This window comes from Lagenorhynchus albirostris, chromosome 10, assembly GCF_949774975.1.
Source record: "Lagenorhynchus albirostris chromosome 10, mLagAlb1.1, whole genome shotgun sequence".
NCBI lineage: Eukaryota > Metazoa > Chordata > Mammalia > Artiodactyla > Delphinidae > Lagenorhynchus > Lagenorhynchus albirostris.
The window spans coordinates 92,063,472-92,087,973 of NC_083104.1; the positions used below are offsets into that span (position 1 = coordinate 92,063,472).

The 24,502-nt window shown below is 44.8% G+C and overlaps 1 protein-coding gene across 15 annotated transcripts in view; it reads left to right on the top strand.

The window, feature by feature from the left end:
• ATXN1 (ataxin 1) overlaps window positions 1–24,502 on the top strand; it is a 399,420-nt gene that overhangs the window by 325,416 nt on the left and 49,502 nt on the right. Inside the window, exon 8 of one of the 15 annotated variants that reach the window (XM_060163628.1) lies at window positions 21,606–21,657. The exons of 13 other annotated variants lie outside the window; for them this stretch is intronic. The gene's annotated coding sequence lies outside the window, so the exon portion shown is untranslated. The remainder of the gene's footprint in view (window positions 1–21,605; window positions 21,658–24,502) is intronic. One more of the 15 variants, XM_060163632.1, reaches the window with a different exon arrangement.

The window sequence follows — 24,502 nt, forward strand, 5'->3', positions numbered from 1 at the left end:
AGCCCCCAGCATGTTCTTGATCACCTCTAGAAAGAGCTGCATGTTTCCTCTGGGGGATCAGAGAGTTTTCTGCCACTGAGCTCTGCTTCTCCCCCTCCCAGCTTCTTCCTCTAAAATCATCTCGCAAATACCACTAATCCTGGTGACTGGCTGCTGAGTTTTCACTCCAAGAATCAATCCCTGGACAACTGGGAGGGGGCAGGTGAAGGCATCAGGACGTGATGAAGGATGCAGACTTCTCCTCTCTGGGCTGCTGGGCCTGGAGGGCAGAGAAGGAACAAATCTGAAAGGGATGCAAGGCCTGGAGGCCTCGGTAAAGCCCCTGTAGCCATCTGCCGCCATATACACCCTCCTCCTACCATACCTGTAGGTCAAGGTCTGGTTCATAGGACACATTGCTTTTCCAGAGCCAGCATGCTTGTGAAAACTCTTTTGCCAGGGAAGTTGTCAGACTCTAGAGTTCCAGTTAAAAAGCCTACATTTAGGGGCTTCCCTGGTGGCGCAGTGGTTGAGAGTCCGCCTGCCGATGCAGGGGACACGGGTTCGTGCCCCGGTCTGGGAGGATCCCACATGCCGCGGAGCGGCTGGGCCCGTGAGCCATGGCCGCTGAGCCTGCGCGTCCGGAGCCTGTGCTCCACAACGGGAGAGGCCGCAGCAGTGAGAGGCCCGCGTACCACAAAAAAAAAAAACCCTACATTTAAACAGATACCCTCTGTAAGAAGGAATAAGTAACAAATTCATGAGTCATAGTTATACTTAAATTTCCTGTGTCACAGAGAAACTTACTTTTAAAAAGTGGATCCCAAATCTAATCAGAATCCTTTGAGGAATTTTTAAACATAAAATTCCTTTGCACCAACCCAGAATATTCACATTCCACAGGTGCTTGAAGCGGTCTGAGCGTCTGTGTTTCCTGCAAGGCGTAGTGCTGATTCCGAAGGGTAGCCATGCCTGAGAACCTCTCACTGAGCAGTGCTCAGTTTTGTTTTTTTGTTTTTTTGTGGTACGCGGGCCTCTCACTGCTGTGGCCTCGCGGAGCACAGGCTCCGGACGCGCAGGCTCAGCGGCCATGGCTCACGGGCCCAGCCGCTCCGCGGCATGTGGGATCCTCCCGGACCGGGGCACAAACCCGCATCCCCCGCATCGGCAGGCGGACTCTCAACCACTGCGCCACGAGGGAAGCCCCCTCAGTGCTCAGTTTTGATGGTGATAGTGATGCTGCATTATAGGAAATTCAAAGAAAAAAGCTTTCTTTAGGAAAGACCGGAGTCCATTGCTATCATAGTTTTGATCTGGTTCATGTTCTCTTGTTTTTGAAAGACCTCCATAGCGATTATTTTATGTTCCTTACAATGCTCCTGGGAGGTAGAGGACAGGACATGTGTTATTGGCACCATTTTATATCTGAGATGCCACTACAGAGCGGGGCCAGAATGAGACAGGAACCCTGCTGCTTCCTGTCTCATGTGCTTTCCACGATCCCAGCTTTGTTGCTTGCTTTTGCGGGTGTTTGTTTTTGATACCTTGAGTCTGTCATCTTGCTTTTCATGAATGAATGACTGCCATTAACATGGATAATCAGGGCATAGGGAGAGGTGGAGAAGCCAAACTGAAAACAGAGCCAGAAGGTAAGGTACACCCAAGGGTCTCACCGCCCACGTTCTAAACCAGGGAGCAAGGCCAGCGTTCATCATCAAGGCCAGCCAGGCGGTTGCAGTTGTGGATATAGGACAAAATCAAGCATAAAAAAGGCAGATCGGTCTGTGAGAGGAAGTTATTTGCATGCATACCGTACAAGGAAATGTACAAGAAAAATGTATGCACGCATAAAACTGAAGTCCGGTGAGGTCCAAGATCCAGGCCACAGAGGGTAATAGAGCTTAGCGAGAAAGGTGATAGGGCAACAGATATTGAAGACATAGTAGTGAGAACACCGGAGTTCAGAGATAAGGATTTCAATTGCCAACACTTGGGAGGTAGAACAAGAGTGCGGGGTAATGGGTCAAGGATCTCATACTTAAAGGACTAGCACAAGGGTGGTCCTGAGCCTGCAGGTTGGGACCAGCTGCGAATTTAAAGTCCAGGAAGCTCAAGTTAGCCAGACGTTACGTATACTTTGTTAGATCACCTTGAACAAGCCTCGCTTTCCTTAGCTGCAAAATAAAGAGTTGGCAAATTAATAGTCCATATACATGCCTTGCAGGGAGGAAGTCTTACCTTTGGTAAATGAATAGCAAGAACGTGGCTTAGTGCAGTGAGTAGATGAGGGAGGTTGACAGAAGGTGAGTGTGTACAGTACTTCTTAGCACTGTTCCTGGGTCAGTGACATTATTGCAAGTGCCACCTCCTTTCGCGGGGGACAGATTGAACGTTTAGTTGCAGCACAGTGACTACACTGCCAGCCCAGTCAGATACACAGAATGAGTAATGCACCATTGCTGCTGGTCGGATTCTTCCCAGGACTGCAGCTGGCAGCACTGCCCAGGGACCTATAGTCCCTTTCATCTTGGTTGAAGGTTCTTTGGTTATGAGATTCCTTCAGTGGTCAGGGCTCTGCCCCAGCCCCTGGGCATCTACATGCTCCCCTGTGTATACCAGGCTTTGGGTTATTGCCTGATCTCAAAACCAGGATGGTGGTTTAATGGCTGAGTATATGAACTTGGGGGTTAGAGGAACCTGGGTTCACACCTTGGTCTCCTCCACTTATTGCTAAGTTGAGTTTTTCTCTCTGAATGAGTTTACTCATCTGGGAATTAAAAAATAGTATCCAGGGGCTTCCGTGGTGGCACAGTGGTTGAGAATCCACCTGCCGAAGCAGGGGACGCGGGTGCGCGCCCCGGTCTGGGAAGATCCCACATGCCGCGGAGCGGCTGGGCCCGTGAGCCATGGCCGCTGAGCCTGCGCGTCCGGAGCCTGTGCTCCGCAACGGGAGAGGCCACAACGGTGAGAGGCCCGCGTACCCCCCCCACACACACACATAAATAGTATCCACCAAGTTTGTTGTTGTGAAGGTTCAGCACCTGGCATGCAGTGATGCTCAATGAATGTTGTCTATCAATGTTACTATTGTAGATATCCTCAGACAGAAGACCCTGACAGGATGTCTGATAACCCGATTAGGTGCTTTATGCAGAGAGAATTAAATACACAAGGACCCTAGGACAACGCCATCTATTCTAGAGAATGTTTAAACTGTCAGTGTTTCACAAGGAAGCAGGCAGCACGGTCCTCAGCAACGAACACTCTCTTGCTGCTTGCAATGCAGTTAGCACCCCTGGTCTGTCCCTGCCCACTACATTCTAGCCGTGTCCCCAAGTTACTGTAACAATCCAGAATGCCCTCATTCCTTTTCCGATGTCCGTGAGAGGGTATCACCCTCCTTGGTTGAGAATCACTGGCGAAGCACAGCCTGAGCGTGACTCTGAACCATTCAAAGGAGCATGGCAGCACCTCCACCCTGTGGCCAGTGGAGAGGCCTTACGTTCTGAGTGTACAGGGGAGGAAGTTCTGTCTAGTTTATTCTGTGCCTCCAGAGGGGCTGTGGCTAAGCTTCCTGATGATCCTGCAGAGAAGAGTGGCAGTTTAGTGCAGTGGTGGCGGCGGGGGAGGGGGGGAGGGCAGCAGGAGGACCTTACTTGGGCTTCAGCTGGATACACACCCTCTGGGCAGTATTCTTGGTTAGTTTCAGTGCTAGTCCTTGGCCATCATTGAGCCATTCATCTTTCTAATCAATCTGTAATTCAGGGATTTGCTTGATCCCTTGTTCCAGATGCATTTATTACCCACCTGTTGTATATCAGGTGCTATTAAACATGTCATACTTATAATGATTAAGATGTGACCTTTGTCCTCAAGGAAATAGTGGGAAAACAGACATCTGTGGAAACGATGTAAGGGAGTGGTGTTGTGTTCCTATTTGTAGGCATTCAGTCTGTCAGCCTAAGGAGTTATGCTAATTGCTCTCTATGTACCTCTTTTAGTCGTGATGTGCATTTCTTTGTTCCTTTTTATTTTTGTCTCCCGCTGTACTCCTTACAAAGCGTATTTCTCCTTCACCAGGGAGCTGATATCCAGGTGGGCCTGAGGCGGCAGGTCAGGAAAGCTCAGGGAGCTCCTGTTTGCTCTCTTGACTTTCTAGAGGAACACAACATCCCTGCCCATTTGTTGTTTTATCATCCATGTCTCCTTCTATGTAAAAGTTTTAAGTTGAGGACTCAGTCGGATCTGAAAGGGAATGTTTAAGTTCTCAGCATAACTATTCTAACTCTGTGGTGTCTTTGCCAATATGTTAAAATGTTCTTAGCCACCTCCAGTCCTGAACTTGCATTTTTCGTGGTGAGCAGGCTGTCACCCCTCCCCGGCAGTCTACAAAGCAGCTGCAGAAGCAAGGCGAAGACCTTGCTGCAGACGTGCGTACAAGCAGGCTGACACGTTGTCATCTCAGGAAGGGCAGGATGGGAGGGGAGGCGTGATGGATGGGAACTTTGAGGGGCAACCTTTGCTTAATGATTTTTGCATAGATTCCTGAATTATGGCTTCTTTGCCAGAAGAAAAAAAAAAAGATCCAATAATGCAAGCTGCCGTAGAGCCTGGGATGTGTCATCGTGTTTGGGGATAATGTCTTGTTCTCTGAGAACGAGCATCTGTGTCTACCTAGAAATTCTTTACCTTGTGGAAGATGAATAGCTTTCAGGGTGAAGGAGAGGACAGAGCCCCTACCCAGGAGTGAGATTGGAGCAGTTGTTGGGGATAATCAGATGAATGGACTGGAATCCTGTATCAGGAGGGAAAATGTGTTAGAGATTAGCAGGTTATCAGAGAAATGTTTGCACTTATTCTTTGAATAAGTTCCAAGCTGTTCCGCTTCTTTCACGAAGGCAAAGTAGTAATTCAGAAAATGCGGATGTGTTGTTAGATGGAGAAGATTATGCTGGTGTGTCTGTTCAAGTTACCAGATCAGCTGATGTGTATTGAGTACCCACTGTGTGTAGAGGATTGGAGAGAGCCTTCGATGCTAAGTTAAAAATTTTTAACTTTATCGTAGGGTCAAAATGGGAAATTAAAGCCCTGGGTTAGAAAGAAGCTGTTACATTATTTCTCCTGCATCCCCTGTGTGAATGGCAGTAGCCAAGCCAGAAGCCCCCATCCTGCTCGTACATGTTCCCACCTCCGGCTGTTCAGTACCCGTGGTGTGCGCTCTGCCTGCATGATCTCTCTCCTCCTGGCTCCTCTTCACCGTCCACACTGCCCCGCACCAGTCTGGACCTCTTGATATCCCAGTGGCCCTGGAGCGAGATCCTCCCAACTGTCCTCCCTGCCTGTAGAACTTGCCTTCCCACCATCCTGCACCCGGTGAACCAGAGTGACCTTTTTAATATGAAAATGACCCTGCTTAGCCCTTTGGAGATTTTCCATGGCCTTCAGGAGACATATTGGGTGGGGAAGGGCCCTGCCAACTTCCTTCCTCCCCTCCTGACACTCCATACTTGTACCTCCCTCCACGGGCCATGTTCCCTCACGTGACTCCACGCACCTTTGCACACGTTCCTTCCTTGGCCTAGAGCTGTTCTCTTTAGTTTCATATATGATAATTTCTATGTATTCTGCACACTCAATATTGCTGTCTCCTCCAAGAAGTCCACCCTGACTGCCCCCTCGTGGTCTTACTGAGCCATGCTGTGCTTCTTGCCCATGTAGGATTTTTACTGTCTATTCTCTTGAGAGTGTCTGCATAGTAGGTACTATGAACTTGGGAACAAGAACTATGTCTTTTAGATCTTCTGTTTCCTGTGTCTGGAACAGAGAGGCAGTCAGTGAGCACTTGCTTCTTCAGTGAATGGATGAAGTCTTGAGGCTGAATAGAAGTGGCAGTGGACATGAAGAGATATCACACATTTATGTTCCTTGCCATCTGTGCTATTTGTTCTATCTCATACTCACTCCATCCAAAGGAAGGTCACACACTATTTTTAGAGAACCTTCTGGGGACTCACCCCATGTTCAATTTTTTTTTTAATCACAAGTCTCTGTAGGGGGTCCCTGTCTCAAACAGTCAATGGGAGAGTATTTTTGAAAGCTTTGACTGTCTTGGGTACATGGAGAAAGTCAGAAAAGGCAGGTGTACCTGAAGCAGCATAGATACAACTTTCTGATAGTGAAAGAGGTGGAATCATCTTGCCATTCAAAAAGTGGTATCACTTGTATTCTTATATAAATAATAAAAATATTGTTATATAAACAATAAAAGTATTGTTATATAAATTGCAGTGGGGTCCATGGGTCCCTTGAATTACCTGGAAGTACAAAATAGAATTTAAGACAGAGTACAGAGAGAATACGGTCCACATACTTCGTGTAACCTTGGCATGACCATTTGAAAATTGTAGGTATAAAGTGGCATTGACTAACTTTCTGTTCACAGATTAGCGAAGTTGCCCCAGGTTTTCCCTTTAAATGGAGAATTCCTTTTTTTTTTTTTTTTTTTTTTGCGGTACGCGGGCCTCTCACTGTTGTGGCCTCTCCCGTTGCGGAGCACAGGCTCCGGACGTGCAGGCTCAGCGGCCATGACTCACGGGCCCAGCCGCTCCGTGGCATGTGGGATCTTCCCGGACTGGGGCACGAACCCGTGTCCCCTGCATCGGCAGGCGGACTCTCAACCACTGTGCCACCAGGGAAGCCCGAGAATCCCTTTTTTGACCCAAGTTCATGATAGTAAAGTGCAGTATACTGTAGTTGGCATTGCATTCGTAACCTTTCAAAAGCAGGTTACTCTCTTCTGTATATGGTAGCACACTGGCCTTTACCTTGTTGGCGAAAAGAGAGCCCCAGCTCAAATTTCCTTGTGTACCAACCCTGTCGTCCATGGGGGACAGGAGTGATGGCATCTTAGCCACATCTCTGTCTCCAGGTTCCTAGTGAAGCACCTGGCACTTCGATGTTAAATGACTGTTGTTCAGGCAAAGCTATTAGCGGGATGATCTAATGACCATAAACAAGAAAGTGTGTGTGGGCAACTTATATTTTAAGAATTATGTCTTAATAAGTGGTGAATTATTGGGGTATAAATCCAGTATTAATTGTCATCAATAATGGATGAAATATATTGAGCATTTACTATGAGTACTAAGCCTTACTGCCTCTCCCATTAAGTGAAAGACTAAATTTTATAGTTTGGAAAAAGAAAAGGACATATAATTGAAAAGTGCATTTAGTAGCATAAAGAGCTCAAGTGGAAATAAGTTTGGTATGACGAAGTGTTCCTAAGTAGGCGTCCTCCCAGTTCCACGTGCATTAATATGGAATGTGCCGCGAATAAAAGGAAAAAATTACATATCATACACATCTGCAGTCCCCCCCCCTCCCCATCTGAGGACTAGTTCTCTGCTTGTCTAGCCTGCTCTTTGTTGTGAGATCAGAAAGGTGAATGATTACGCTGAGGTTAGGCCAAAGTGCCCCTCAAGAGAAATGCAGTGGCCAGTGGTGAAGGGGCATGAGACCAGCCGGGGGGCCCTCTAAGAGTAAGGTGAGGTGGGAGGCCAGATGAGCAGTTGCCACGTGAACTGCAGCTCGGGGAAGAGAGGTGTAAAAGGGCTCTTTAGGACGTCTTCCTGTGCCTGGCACCATAGAGTGGTTCACCCTAAACCCCACCCTCCCATCCACCCCTGCTCTCCATGCCTCCTCCGAAAATGCTGGCCAAGACCCAAAATCTTGACGCTAGCTCTTCCTGGTGTCAGATTTATGTTTCCTTTAAATGGGACACACATCATGGAAAGCCAGCCTCCGTCTCTACATGGGTTATGGTCACAAACATTGAAAGTCAGCACCTTCCCTGGAGGCCATGGAGGAATGGAAATCAGAAAGCTGCTATAAAAGAGGTGTGGATTTTTTTAAATGTATAGTTCTATAGTTAAACATCCTGTCCTCTCATCCTAACCCACCCTTACCGCCTAGCTTCCTTGCATTATTAATTTTCTCAGCTAATCCTATTTCCAGAAAAAGCAGAAACTTCCAAGGGAATTCTTAGTTCCATAATGGGTAAAATTACTAATAATAGCCAGTTATCAATGAGTGAAGACTTAATTCAGGCTGTTTGATCTATTTTGAATAAACTTCCGTTCTGTATGACTCAATGTTGTAAAGCACTGTGTTTAAAACTCAGTGTTTTAAAGTGTAGACATGTATCAACACAGAAATGTCAGTGGCTCTTATATTGAATATCTTAGTGGCTCTTAGATTGAATACCTCTTTGGTACCTACCTGAGAAATTGTGGATTGCTTTGTAGTGCCCAGTGTGGATAACCTGGGTGATAGAGTTGTCCATTCTGGAAGAGCGACAGCTCAGGTCACCGTATAATATAACACACCTGTCTTTAGCGTTCAGTAAGAATTCTGTGGTTTGGGTGCATAGGCACGATATAAGCTGAGAGGACTTCAGTGGCGCTGTTATTGCATGACAACTGAATCCCAGTCGCTAGATGATAAAGTCATTCCTTCACACACAGAGGACATCATACGCCTGTATTAGTTTGCCAGGGGTGCTATAACAGAGAACCGCAAACTGAGTGGCTTCAACAACGGAAATGTATTCTCTCACAGCCCTGGAGACTAGAAATCCCAAATCAAGGTGGTGTCAGGGCCACGCTCCCTCTGAGGGTGCTGGGGAAGGATCTGTTTCAGGCCTCTCTGTTCCTTGGCTTATGGCAGCTTAACTCCAGACTTCCCCTTTTTATAAGGACACCAGCCACACTGGATCAGGGGCCCACCCCTCTCCGGTCTGACCCCTTTTTAACCAATTACATGCGCAACAACCCTAATTCCGAATACAGTCCCATTCTGAGATACTAGGGGTCAGCACTTCAACATATGAATTTAAGGGGGGCACAGTTCAACCCCTAACAATGCTCACGAGTGATGGTTTTGAAGGGGTCAGGCTGAGTCTAGCGGCCGTTCATTCAGCAGAGTCCCCTTTTAGGGAGAAGAGTGTCAAGCATTCATTGATTGCAGGTAACAAGTCCCTCTCGAGTCTGTGATGTAATCTCACACTCCCCTAAGAGCTATTTATGGCCTACGAGCCTGTGAACGCTGGAATGCGCATGTGCAGAAAAGGCAATCCGCCAGACAGGCTTCTACACCCACTTAGAGCCCTCAACATGGATCAGTCACCCACCCCGAGCGTCGCATTAGATTTGACATCTGAAATGTGTCTGGCATTTTCAGGTAGAGAAGCCTTTAAAAAAACATCACGTGGATTCCTTACTCTCTCCCTGCAAGAGCCCAAACACAGAGATCCAGGCGCAGGGACTTGCAGGGCTGTCAGACCAGAGTCAAGCTTCTGAATAAGCCTGGAACGAGGGCACAGTGCCTGCTGCCTCATAATATTTAAGGACTGTTAGGCTTAGCTTTATCGTACTGTTAGTCCACCTGGCATGCAGTGGGCACCCATTGAAAGTTTGTGAACAGATGAGACATGGAGTCTCTGTCCCTTGGGCTTGGAGTGTAAAGGTCCCTGCATTTGTCTCCTCCTCCGGCCTCTCTTCTAAGGAGGGGAGAGCCTAATGCCTTGTTCCCAGGGCCCCATTGCACTGTGCACACAATCTGGGCCTATCGGGGGGTGCTCACGAGTCCGTGATGGACAACTGGATTGCATCCTGAACGAAGTCAGAAATACATGCCCTGCTTGGCAGAAATCCTACAGCTTGACCAATGCATGCCTTCGGAAAGCAGAAACATTCCGCGCCCCCCCACCAGGCCGACATGCACTGTCCATGCTGGCCCTCCTGTATTTTCTGACTTTGTTCCTTCTTTCTTATTTTCCCTTCCTCCCTCTTTCCTTACTTCCTAAGCCAATTATTAAGTATATCCTTTGAAGCTCCATTTTGAGGAGATCTTCAGAAATGACCCACCTTTATCTGCCCATATACATGTGGGCAGTGAGTTGCTGCTGCCTTCTTTCCTACCAGCATCTCATAGAGGCCTGTGTTAGAGCCTTCTATTAACCTTCACTATACTGACCTCTACATATGCCTGACTCCCAATAAGATGTGGAGTCTTCGTTTTTCTGGTCTTTGTTTCCCTAATACCTACCACAGTGCCTGGCTAGCACAAAGTAGGTGTTTAGTATACAGGCATTGATAAACTGACCAAATGAATGAATGAGTCCCTACTGTGTGCTTGTGGTGCATTATGTCGTGGAGGACACAAAGAAATATATTTGATGGGAGGGCATTCTTCCAAATCACATACATTGTGAAAGATAAAACACATACTTATTCCAAGCAAATAGCATCCTAATAATAGGTTGATAGGAGGGCCCAGTAGTATAATGGAAAGAGCAATGCTCATAGGCTCAGGAGATTAGGAGTCCAGTCTTGGCTCCACAAGTTACATGTTCTATGACCATGAGATGTAACCTCTCTGACCCTCAGTTTACTGATCTGGACAATGGGCCTAATGCCAATCTTAAAGGATTGCTATGGATATTAGAGGGAATGACGTATGTGACCCTTGTGAGTGATAAAGTGATACGTAAATTTAAGGTATTTTGCTGTCGTGACACAAAGCGCCATCCGAGTTAGCACAAGCCAGCAGAGGGGTGTGGGCAGTAAATAGTCAGAGCTTCTAGGCAGGAGTGGGCAAGTAATGCATGGGCAGGAGGGGAATTGAACCTGAGCTTCCAAGTCTAAGGCCGTCATGGATGGGCAGAAGGAAGGAGAGTGGCCTGTGTAGCAGCACACAGCATGCAGTGGGCAGGGAGTGTGTGTGTGTGAGAGGCCAGCAGGGAAGCCTAGTAGCCCAGAGGAAGTAGTAGTAGCCCAGGGAAGCCCGACAATGCTTTTAAACTGAACAATTCTAAAGACAGGTTATTTTGAGACCAAAAAGTAGAATTTGGTGTCAATATCTGGTATAAACAAAAAGGGGGGGGAGGGCGGAATTCAGAGTTTGCCAACAGTTATTCAAGTGGTAGAAAACATAATGTGCATGGCATTCTTAAAAGATGTATTTTGGGGGCTTCCCTGGTGGCGCAGTGGTTGAGAGTCCACCTGCCGATGCAGGGGACACGGGTTCGTGCCCCGGTCCGGGAAGATCCCACATGCCGCGGAGCGGCTGGGCCCGTGAGCCATTGCCGCTGAGCCTGCGCGTCCGTAGCCTGTGCGCCGCAACGGGAGAGGCCGTAGCAGTGAGAGGCCCGCGTACCGCAAAAAAAAATGTGTTTTGGTATCCTTGGTTTTTAATAAATAAAGGGAAAGTGTCTGGAAGAGCTATAGTTTTTAAATTAAAAGGAAAGTAATACACTGGTGTGATTTGTTTACCTTTGAAGAAACTCAGTGTATGGGGGTCTCCCTCCAGCCCCTCCTCATCCACAAGCGCTACGTTGGCTGTTTCCTTCATGTCGCTGCGATGTGGGTTATTTTTTTTTGGAGGGCACACGGTGGTCGGTTTAACCTACAGTCTATTCAGATTCATAAAAAATGGGCCAATCGATAACGAGTTACGCTGGATTAAGTGAAATCCTGTGGGTAGACAGACTAGTCCAAATACAATCCCCACAGACCCCAAGCGAATATTCCTTTTCATTTCCAATATGCTGTGGGCACGAAGGAAGGATTTAGTCCAAAGTGCCTTGGGGTTTTGTTCTGTCCAGGGTGTAATTTTTTCCTCTTTTGTCTATAGCCATTTCCTTGACATTACTAAAAGGACTTTTTTTTCCTAATGAAGCATGAAAATTGATTGTATCTTGCCAGGAGGGTTCTTTCTAAGTCTTAAGATATTAAAGATTTCATGAGAACCACATGAAGAATATCTTCCGGAATCATTTACATTTTCCCCTTTTGTAGGCTTATGTAACCATGCAGAAAATCTAATAATAAGTGTGCTATTAGCGTTCCATGTGCCGTCCTGCAGGCAGCCGTGCTGCGGAGGCAGGAAACACCAGTGCCCAGGGGTTGTGGAGAGCATTAAATTGCACAGTGTCTGAAGTAAAAACCCTGTTGGAAACCCTGTAGCTAATTGGACAGAGAGTCCATTTTGGTCAGGCTTCTTTTTTTTTTTTTTCTTTCCCTAGTCAGTCTTTTCTCTTGTAGCAGAAGGAAACATAGAGGCCGTGGAATATATTCACAAGGGAGTGTATTTTCCTAAGCAAGTAGCTTGAACGATTTTGATTCTCGAATCAATGTTGGTCTAATATGAGTGAGGCCGACCCATATCAGAATAGGGCACAGATGGCTAAACCGGGGTTAGAGAGAGTCCTTAAATTATTCACAATCATAGGAGGGCAATAAACAGGAAAAAAAAAAGATACAAACATTATCGGGGGAATTTACGCAGCATTTATTTACAAATCACAAGGAGTTCATACTGCCCAGCATTTCTCAGGATCCAAAATCGAATAAAGGGTTCCTCCCCAGAAACTGCCGTGATCATCAGGGTGAGAGAATGAAGAATAAAGAATTTTTAAATTCTCCTATTTTTGTAACCAGGCACGAGGGACATTTGGTGGGCTGCGGATACACGTTAGCATCTGTAGTAGATAAAGGAATTGCAGAATCTTTGACAGCTGTGTCCTTAGAGACACTTTTCCTGCATATATTTCCTTTGGACCCTAAGCAGCAGGGCTGTAGTTCTTTTTTTTTTTTTCCGGTACGCGCGCCTCGCACTGCTGCGGCCTCTCCCGTTGCGGAGCACAGGCTCCGGACGCGCAGGCTCAGCGGCCATGGCTCACGGGCCCAGCCGCTCCGCGGCACGTGGGATCTTCCCGGACCTGCGCACGAACCCGCGTCCCCTGCATCGGCAGGCGGACTCTCAACCACCGCGCCACCAGGGAAGCCCAGGGCTGTAGTTCTTAAAGTGCTTGGGGTGGGGGGGGAGAGTTTTCTGTTGAAGATGGCTTAGTCATGGGAATCAGAGAAGTTGAACCTGGGCAATAATGTATCCTTTCCACGTCCTCCTGCCTTCTTGATAATCCAGGAGCTTTCCTTAGTACCCCTTTCTCCTTGGTGTTCTTCTGATGTGGTGTTGGGGTCTGAGCACATCTGGGCTCTGTTTACTGGGGGCGGGGAGCTGTCCTGGCTTGATCAGCTTTTCTCATCCTCTGTCCTCTGTGGCATTTCTGCCGTGTCGCCAGGTATGTGGGAGAGTGGGTGCCTTTTCTCTGCCCGCCCAAGAAGTGTTCTCGGGAAGCAGAGTTAGCAGGGCTCACTGCTGCCACGCAGGCCGTCAGGCTGTTTGCATTTCTGCAAAATTCGGCAGTTTTCAGGGGTTCTGGCTAATGCTCTGCTCTGCTCTTTGCCTTGGAAAAATAGAAGAAAACACGCAGGTTTCACCAAAGGTATTCTATGCGGAACAGATGTATTTCTCTTCTTTCAGAGTTTCTTCTTCAGCAGTATTCCCATAATATTTGTGTGCTGGGGTGTCCTCCTTTTATCCCATGCAGCGGCTTATCTCCACGTCAGACAGAGGTGGGAGCCGCTCATCTTTAGGGCACATTCCTAAGCAAGTAGCTTGAACTATTTCAAGCTGCTTGCTCACAGCATCCTTCCAATACCGCTAACCCGCGGTAGCGTGCCATGGTTGATGCATTGCCATTTATACCTCTTGAGACGTTTTCTCTTTAATTGATGCTCACTTGGACCTGTGATATTTCATTAAGGTCCAGAGGTGCTCATTAAAACAAGCATCGAAGAACGTGCTAGAGGTGCCTCATCACTATGAATCCAAGGAAGGGCTCTGTGGAACTTATTATAGGAGGCATTTATAGATTGTTAAAGGATTAGTGTTGTGCTAAACCATTTTCAGGTTAATCAGTTGTGGGAAACCAGATTTGATGTTTAAGCCGACTTGCACTATGGTTTTATAGTAAGAAAAGTTGTTAAGCTACTGTTTCTTCTCATACACCTTCTACCTTGCTAATTGACTGTACTCTGCAGTTTGGCACTTAACCGAATATGATTTTGTCCTCTCATCTTGTTATGTGTGAGCCGTACTTTTTCCAACTGGTCCGTAAACTCCTTTTTAACAGGGATACGGTCTTTTTTTTTTTTTTCCCCCTGCCCCCCGCCCTAATAGCTTACGGTGTCTTCTAGGTGCAGAGCAACTTCTAAGGAATTTGTTTAGCGAGTGATTGCTACATTGTTCAAGTGTCATTTCGATGTTATCACATGGTTTACGTCATTGTGCTTCATGTGCAGTGTTGTCTGTTTGTAGACAAACACTGATATTACATGTCGATGTGTAACTAGGTTGTTATCAGCAATAGGAAGAGCGCTACAAAGTTCATATGGACAGAGAGGGGATGAGCAGGCCTAACCTGGGTATGTTGCCATTAACCTCATGAAGAAGTGGCTTCCAAACCGCCTCCCGGAATGGGCTGGATTCATCTACCCAGAAATGCGGGTAGGACTGATCAAAAGTTCTCTTTGTCATTTACCTTTCACTTACCTGTTGATAATAATTGCCTTTGCTGGTGCACATCAACATTCCCATGAGGCAGATAGAAAATCAAATAACAGTTGTATAAATGGAAAAACCAAGGCACAAACAAGTAATGTTAGATCCTTTTTAAGTGGTGGCCGGATCATCTGTAAGTAGAGCTGTACTGTCAAGCCGTAGTGGATATAAGAATACAAGTGATGGTTGCAGATTTCCAGGACTAGATTGAGCCTTAAACAGAAGTGGCTTAGGTGGCAAGACCAGGACATCCACTTGGGCCTCTTGTCCAACATCATATCACATGCCCCCTTCCTGCCATAGAACGCTCTCATCCCTACCTTCTCCACTGTACGCCAGCCACATTTTCAGAGTCTTGGCTATTAAATGCTACCATAAAAGAGTGAATGGGTTGCATACGTGGGCCCTCAGCATCTCAGAAATGACAATTACTGCCAGCCATTGCCAAATGGAATCCACTTTCTCCAAATGGGCAGGTCCGGGGCTAAATGTATGTATGATGGACTCAATGGAGTTACTGCATTTCTGTGTTGGAGGGATTTACCCCTTTGCAGTTTCTTCCTAGCTCACCCATCTCTTCCACCTGTGAGTTTCTCTCTCATTCTCTCTCAACTTCTTTTTCATTCTCTTCTTTCTCTCCGTACCTTCTGCTTCTCTTAATTGCCTTTCTCTTCTGTCTCACTGGTATGGCCCTGGCTCTGAGGAGGCCAGGGACGTGGGAAGATCCAGGCTCCATGCCAACCTTTCTTCCAAAGCACAGCCTTCTTCTCGGCATTCATTGAGATGCTCAACTTTCTGTTTTTCTAATATTCCTTCCAGTTTTATAAAAGAGAAGTAGGTCAGGTTTGCCAAATGCCTTGACTGGTTGACTTTAAGAAAATGTGATTTAAGAAAATCTGTATCAACAATATTATGTAGAGATAACTGGCTACTGAATCTGGCCTGCCCTGGATTTAATCAGACAGTCATTATATTACAGAAATTTTGCAATATCACGTGGTCCAGCAGGGAAAGGAGTCAAAGAAATGTGTAAATTTCTGGGACCTCTTTAGACACCTGGGATTAAACCAAATTAAAACACTTCTGTCACTTCAGTTTAAATATCGGTGCTTTGAAGAGCAGATCAGCATATTGTATATCTTTTGCTATCACGTTTCCTCTTACCTGACCAGCTGAAATGGGACTCGTGTTAATTAGAAATATTAACATCTGCAAAGATCATAAGCGTTTTTGGTGCAGCACATCCTCTCGTATTCACACGTGCTTAGAGAAAGTCAGAAGCATAAAAGGAATGTAACGCCGTCCTGTTTAGTTCCCGTATTAGCTCGTATTTAGCATATATAGGTGCCTGAGTGACATTCATTTGTAATTAACAAAATATTTGTGTGCAGTTGGATACTTTTACAGTGATTATGGTTCCTTCTTGTGAGTGAGTGTTGTTCTTATAGTTTATACCATTCATTTGCTTTGCAAAACCATTCTTTCCAGGTGGTGTGAACGCAAATCAAGCCCAGTTCACTCAAATTTGCAGTATTTCCCTGATTTCTGAGACTGTAGAATGTAAGCTCCCAGCATCAGGGACTCTGCCTTACCTGCCATCACATCCCCAAGCCTGCCTCTCTGAAAGATTCCAGCTGCTTTGGATTCAGTCAGTACTTGCTGATTAAGACTTAGCTCCATTAATTTATATGCCAAAATTACTTATCAAGGGCTTTCGACAATTAGTTGCAAACTGTACTGTAGGGTTTTTCCAGTTTTATTTGGTCTTTAGTTTTAAAAAATAGTTGATTGCATCCTGTAATTCGGATTACATAGTGTTCAGTGAAAGAAAGTAGAATTTAAAACTGTGTATTCAGAATTATTCTAATTCTGTAAATATACATAGGTAAATGTGAGCTTTAAATATGTATATACATTATGTATATTATATATACACACTATATATGCGTATACATACCAAAAATAATCAAAATGTAAATAATGGATATATCAGGTTGGTGGGGTTATGAGCAATTTTTATATTTTTTAAGTTTCTGTATTTCTCAATATGAGCACATTTTATTTTTAGGTCAGAAAAAAACAAAAATATTTTAGTTCTACATTACAAATATTAGTTTTGGTGATAACCTAGACATCTGGAAAAAAACGTATTTCTTCTCTCATGGCTGTCTCAACTTTTCTTAAGACCATCTTTGTGTGCTCGTTCTTTTTAGGACATTACTCAGTTTTTAATGTTTGCTTTGTTACTCAGTTTTTAATGTTTGCTCTTGAAACTTTATAAAACCAATAGGAAAGCAGTTTCAGCAGCTTCTGTTCTTTAATAGAGCTGTACCTTTCAGAGCTTTGATGGTTATTAGTGAAGAAAAGAGCGGACCCAAATGAAAACCAGTTGCATTTAAAAACTGTGTCCGGCGCGGGTAGAGGGGTCGGGTAAGTGATAAACGTGGTAAGAACGGCTCTTCCGGAACTTGACTGTGGAAGCAGCAGCCCCGCTCTTCTCCATCTGGGTTGCCTGGAGCATATCATTTAACCTTCTGCATCCGTTCTCTCTTCTGGACATTATAGTATTCATAATACCCACCTCGTGCAGGATTCCTGCAAGGAGCAAGTCAAATAATCACGTGAAAGTGCTTTGAATGGCAATTACGACACCATTATCACCACTGACATTATTTCCCTGTCTAAAAAAGTAGAAGAGGTGAGATGCAGATGGTTTCTTTATCTTGGCACAGAAGTCAGGGAAATCCAGGTTTTTTCTGCTTTGCCCTCCAGCATGACAAGTCAGAAGGTAAATATCAATATTGCTGTTCATAACTAATAGCCTCATAGTTCATGACAGGCGATTTCTTGGTTTCCGTTAGCATTTCGGAGACCATTATACACGGCAGTCATCCTTTGCAGAAGAAGGGAAAACTCATTTTCCAAAGCAAATAGTCTCCAGTAAAGGATTCAGTCCTGGTGGAATGAAATAAAGAAGGGCAGTTTATCTTTAAGGTAAGCTAGAATTTAAGCAGACGTTGGAGATTATCAGAGATGCTTGTGGAGGGTGGAGGTTACTGAAGACTTACGCCCTTTTGTACATCTTTAAATGTCTGTAGTTGCTGAGAAGCCAAGAGTGAAACAGTAGATGCACCCAAATGTTAGAGGTTAACCCCACCTATGGGCATTCACCAAGTAAGTAAAATTGATCGCGCAGTGCAAGACTGACTCTGCTGCTCCATGGCGCATGCCTTTTATTTGCAAGGATGCACATTGTTCTTCCAAACTTTGGGGCCATATCTAGGGGACAAAAGAACTCTGTTGGATATTGGGTTTATTTGTCCTTGGGAGTAGGCAGAGATATTACTGGAGGTGGAGCAGAATAGGGGAAACCACATATTGCCCATCCCTCTGTTACAATTTTTGTTTTGAATATTTTAAAATAAGAGGAGCTTTAGAAGACTAGGTAGACAATTTGAAATTACTGTAACATAAAGGGGGAAAGCTTCCTTCTATTTTTAATGACCGCAGCGTGATTTGTAGAAGTGAAGATTGTAGGCTGGGGGTATGCGGCTTCCCCAGGTAAAAGCAGTTAGTTTATTTTTTCTCATTAATTGAATGTACTGAGTTTTGTCAGTTTAGTAATAGCCGTTAGTTTCAGAGGGTTATTCTGTAAAAGCACCTGGGAGTGTGTTTTGCAGCTACAGTGTATTCATTGTCTTGCAAGCATATTGAAATAAATATACTTTTTTTTTAACTTTCAAAAAGACTTTATTGTTTCACTTTGTGTAAGATGCATAAAAAGCAGTCAAGCTCATAGAGTCCAGCACAATAGCTACATAAACCCCTTGGTCCCAACAAATATTCACCTTCTTATTCCCCAAAGGAGCTAGTGATTCAGCACTAATCTGAGGCTGTGGGCCTCATGGATGCCATTAAAGACAGAATTTTTAGGGCCTGTCCTAATATTCTCTCAAATTAGGGAAGCCTCTCATCTCCAGCATAAACTGTACTTTATTTTTTTAACATCTTTATTGCAGTATAATTGCTTTACAATGGTGTGTTAGTTTCTGTATAACAGAACTGTTAGTAGCTGTATAACAAAGTGAATCAGCTATACATAAACATATATCCCCATATCTCCTCCCTCTTGCGTCTCCCTCCCACCCTCCCTATCCCACCCCTCTAGGTGGTCACAAAGCACCGAGCTGATCTCCCTGTGCTATGCGGCTGCTTCCCACTAGCTATCTACCTTACGTTTGGTAGTGCATATATGTCCATGCCACTCTCTCACTTTGTCCCAGCTTACCCTTCCCCCTCCCCGGGTCCTCAAGTCCATTCTCTATGTCTGCATCTGAAATAAAGATACTTTTTTAACATTTCAGATACTGACTCATCCCCCAAATTTGAAAATCTTCATTTAGCCCTCTCTAAAACATCAGTGCAAATTAATATAAGTTTATAGATTTATGTACTAAGATGCAGATTAAGACGTGCCAGTTAATGAACAAAACAGGAAAGAATTTCTCAAGTCTATTCATTCCTATGCCTCTTTACATTTTTTTTAAAGTTTATTTATTTATTTTGGGCTGCATTGGGTCTTCGTTGCTGCACGCGGGCGCTCTCTAGTTGTGGAGAGCAGGGGCTACTCTTCGTTGCAGCGTGTGGGCTTTTCATTGCGGTGGCTTCTCTTGTTGCGGAGCACGGGCTCTAGGCACGCGGGCTTCAGTAGTTGTGGCAGGCGGGCTCAGTAATTGTGCGCAGGCTCAGTAGTTGTGGCGCACGGGCCTAGTTGCACCGCGGCATGTGGGATCTTCCCGGACCAGGGCTCAAACCCGTGCCCCCTGCATTGGCAGGTGGATTCTTAACCACTGCGCCACCAGGGAAGCCCTCTCTTTACATTTTGTATTGTTTAATATCTTATTCCTTGAGTATGTGTGATTTGGGATTAGATGTGCCACTTGGAAAACCTTGGAGGTTCAGAAATCCAGATACATGTGAAATGTAAAACTACTCTCATTTAACAGATACCGATGGGCACATAAAATAGAACTTCCATCATCTATCTTTAGAAGTAGAAGATTAAACAGAAGTGTAATTAATTTGCCAACACTGCTTCCCTGATTGAGACACTTATCAATGTTGATCTTTAATCATTAGTTTCCTTACCTGTAAAATGAAGTCTATTATGACCTCTGAGGTCTTTTTGTAACAGGATTAGGTGCAGTTCCATGCCATCCCCCCAACACACATACACAAAGGCTAAGAATATTAGACATTTATTTTTCTCTCACATAAAAGGGGTTGGGAGGTAGGATTCCAGGACAGATATGGCAGCTACCCAGGCACGGGGACCCAATCCTATCTTTTCTGTTTTGCCATCCTTTGTGTATCTCTCATGTACAGAATGGCTGCTTAAGCTCCAGCCTTTACATTAGCATTCCAGGAAGAAGGAAGGGAAAAGAAAGGCCACCTTTTCCAAAGATACTTGCAAGAGGTATCATACCACATTTTTGTTGACTTCATGTCAGCTAGAATTGAATCTCAGTACACCTAGCTGCAAGGGATGATGAAGATAAGCCTTTCAGCTGGGCGGAGAGATGTCCATTCAGAATCAAGGTTTCTACTTCTAAGAAAAGTGAGGAGAATGGATATTGGGACGAGCGATGATTAGCCACAAGTTTTGAGCTCAGAAGGGCATGATTTCACATTTCTGGGAAAATTTGACCTATGCAGTCAAATTTTAGTGTATACCAAGTGTATAAAATCAGGCAACTTGAACCATATGCCTTCATTGGCCTTGCCCCATTTTTTTAGACCTGAGATTGTGTTTTCAGGCCTAGATCAGAATCCTTCGGTTGATTTGTGCATCAGAAACGAAATCTTTCCTGCAAGGTGCGATGTCTATAAACACAGTCACTCAGCAATTTAGAGCTGCCCCATCTCTCCCCCGACCTCCCTCCCCAGGGTCAACATACACGATGTTATCCCACACTGTCAACACTTCACATGATTAATAGTGACAAGGAAATGTGTGCTTTCCGTGAGAGTTGCGTGCACCTGCTAAGGTTACTAACATTCGCAGCACTGTTGTGTTATGCTACATGGCTTGTCCGTTAAAACAGGCATGGCGGCCGAGGAGGGCAGGAAGACTCCCCCAGGATAACTGAGAGAGAAAGTCACTAAGAGTTACAACTCTCTGGTTTGGACTGAATGCGTAAGATCATTCTTGAAAGTCAAAGCGAAAAAAGAAATCACACGTTTGTACTTTTTAAAGTCAGTCCTCCATTTTAGTAGCTAATTAAAACCAGGACTCTTCTATTCTGAGCCAGAACCTCCACAGGATGTTTGTGACTATATTACACGTGGGATGCTTGGAGGTTTGGGTCTGTTTTATTCAGTGCATTTATATTTTTAAGTGTCTCTGAGATTCTTGATCAACCCACAACATCCAGGAGTTGCTTTTGTTATATTCTAAGTCCGTGTGTGCTCCTGATTATAGCAAAGAGGTCAGCTCATAGGATGCCAGAGCCCGAGTTGAGCTAGGTGGAGGGTTCTGAATTGATGTGGTATTGCTGTGTGGTATAATGTGGTTTCCTAGGAAACTGCCAGTATCTGGCTAGCCTCCAGGAAGACATGTGGTCAGGCAGGTGGAGGTGGTGGTAGAATTGTCATTATTGCTGTTGTTGGGGTTTTTTTTTATAGATCTTTATTGAAGTGTAATTGCTTCGCAATACTGTGTTAGTTCCTGTCGTATACCAAAGTGAATCAGCCATATGTATACATACGTCCCCATATCCCCTCCCTCTGGAGCCTCCCTCCCACCTCCCCATCCCACCCGGCTAGGTCATCACAAAGCACTGAGCTGATCTCCCTGTGCTATGCTGCTGCTTCCCACTAGCTATCTGTTTTACATTAGGTAGTGTATATATGTCGATGCTAGTGTTTTTAACAGGCAGACATGTCATGAAAACTCACCGCAAAAGTCCCCTTTCCATATCAATAGGGAATAAAAGGTAGACATCTGAGTTTGTTTTTTTTTTTTTTAATGTTGCTGTTGGTCTGACCAAGGTTTAGCTACAAAAATAAACATAATCCCTGATGCTGAGAAGAGGTCAGAATGAGTTGTAAGTCAGGGGAACAAAGAAATAAGCGGACAATAATTTTTTTTCACTTTGGTGTAGGTGGGGATGGTGCACACGGGGGACTCTGAATGGACCCACCACAGGCAAGTATGTAAGTGGAGATGATTAATATCTAGGCTCAGACAGAAGTAATTCTACACCAGTGTAGAGAAGCAGCAGGAAGTTTCTCCAGCAGGAGGAAGGGAAGGAAAAGAAAGGGTAATTATTAAATATGAGATCATTTCAGGTTTTTTGGATGCAGTAGGATTTCCGTTGTCTTACCTAACGCTGCTTGTAAACAGTTTGCAAGTTTGAATGTACTCTTTGACTGTAGTCAGTGCTATGAATTGATTAGAATTGGAAAACCGATGAGAAATAAAATACTTTGTCAGAGGTTTTCTAATTATGTTGTAATTTTCTTCCAGTAACAGATCTAGGGAGGTTAAGCCCCTGTAATGTCATTTTGATGTTTCTCTAGTATAAAGCAGAAGGAAGAATGAGCACTTTGAAAACCAATAGTGCAGTGTTAGCCCTCCTTGTTATACTGTTTTTAAAAACTCCATGCTGGGCTTCCCTGGTGGCGCAGTGGTTGAGAGTCCGCCTGCCAATGCAGGGGACACGGGTTCATGGCCCAGTCCGGGAAGATCCCACATGCCGCGGAGCGGCTGGGCCCGTGAGCCATGGCCGCTGAGCCTGCGTGTCCGGAGCCTGTGCTCCGCAACGGGAGAGGCCACAACAGTGAGAGGCCCGCGTACCACAAAAAAAACCAAAAAAAAAACCTTGGTGCTGATTTACGACACACCTGTGTTTTCGATCCACAACACGCACACCCCTAGCTTCGCACCATCGTGCTGGGAAGGTTCGGGCAGTAATCATCAGTCATGCCCTCTGCCCCCACTTCCTGATGGGAAGCTCTTTGAAGGAGACAAGGCACCAGGTCATATTCTACTTCATATCCCATGACCCTATTCTTCCCAGTCCATACAGTGTTCGTTGAATGATCTCAGTGAATGGATCACTTTCTAATGAATAGTGGACTGTAAGTAGAAGATAATACTCATGAACAGCGTGGTATTCATGCAGTGCTACACTTTTTGTTGGGCTGTTGGGGTATAACCATGCCTTTGTCTTACAACCTAAAAATATCCAGAAGTTTGGCATGAAATCATTTCAAAAATGGTGCCGCCCCTCCCCCGACTTCATCAAATACAAGGAATTCAACTTGGGGAGTTATTTTTTGTAAATAAGGTACTTCTGATTGTCTGACTTCAGTTTTATCAGCTGCCCAAGGGCCAGTGTGTTGAGTGTAATTAAAATACCAGGAGGTCTTCAGTCATCATTCGAGATCCACCTTTAATAGACTCTAGATGGTGGATTTAGTAAACTGAACAGTTTTAAGCTCTAAGCTTAGAAATTAAAGCCATCTCCTGCTGCCAAATGTGTTGTCTCATAATCAAAATGATTTCTAGGGCCTGCTTGATGTAGATGCCCCGAGAAACTCCCACTGACGTGGCCATGTCAGGTTGTTACTGTATTTCACAGTCACTTAATAGATTTCACCAGATGTCATGACCCTAATATTTATCCGTTAACTCTTGTTCTGGTACTTATCTCAGCAGGCCCCCCAATTACATTGTGTCACCCTTTGCCTGGGGAGAAATGGAAAGTTTACAAACTCCTGCCTCCACTCCCCACCCCAAGTGAATCCAATAAACAAACTAGAATGGAGAAAGGAGTGGCTAAGAGGAGGGAAAAATGGGTAAACTTTGAGAATGCAGTGAAAACGAGCTAGTTTTAGATGGTGGAGGTGGAAATGTACCCACCGGTTTTGCTCCACTTTAAAAATCTCAGAAAGAACTCTGTGTGGAGGAGAAACTTTGCCTTCTGTGGTTAGACTGTGTTGAATAGATCAATTCACATCAAAGAGCATCAATTTTTGCTAATTTAAACCCTGGCTTAAGTCCCATTTCAAACTTTATTTACTCATTGTGGAACCTTGAATTGACCCCGAATTTTGTTTCGCATCTTTCAGTGGCACGTGGGGCACCAGAATGGCCCAGTCAGCAAATATTATTAAATGCTCAGGATTATGATGAGACGTGATACTTAGCACATCATGGAATTGATTTGTGTAACAAATATTTAGCGTGTGCCTATCGAGTATGTGTCAGGCACTATGCCAGGGCATTGGGGTTGGGGAAAAGAGAGACATCTGCTTGCCCTCAGGGATCTTAGAGTCTTGAGGTTTTCTGTGTCTTTCCACTTGTAGTCCTGAAGCTGAATGGCCAGCCGACATCTAATAAGCATCCATTTTTCCAGAAAAACTCTGTTAAGGATGAAATAATGTAGTAAGCGTGATGAGAAGAATAGGCAGGGGCGGGACGGAAATGGGGGAGAGAACAGTTACAAAGGAATTACACACGTATATGTTACATAGCTCTGTACTTGTACCTACAAACCATCTCATTTAATCAAATGTTATGACAACTAGGGGAGTGCTTACCTTACATGAGACTTTCCATATAAAACACTAGCGTGTAGTAAGTGCTTTATACATATTAACTATTATTCCTACTTCTTGTTAATACATTGTAGACACTCAATAAAGGCTTGTTAGTGAATGAATAGGGGATGAAATTAAGTGCTAGGATTTAAGCCTGGCCATAAACTGAGTCTAATATCTATATGAGTAGAGAACCTTGTATAGTATGAGTGAGAGGAAGATTTTCACGTTATATCCTGACACAAAAGTGATCTGAAATCTTAGTTTAACTGCATAGGCTTCAGACATGTTTCTCTATCCAACATCACCCTTCATTAAAAAAAAAAAAAAAAAGACAGCAGCATCTCCAAGATGCTGCTGGCAGGAAGAGGCAAGGAAAGTGTCCTTCTGTTTCACTCCAGAGGGGAAAGGTGATAATAGGAGAGGGACCAGGCAGGAGTGAAGTGATGATGAT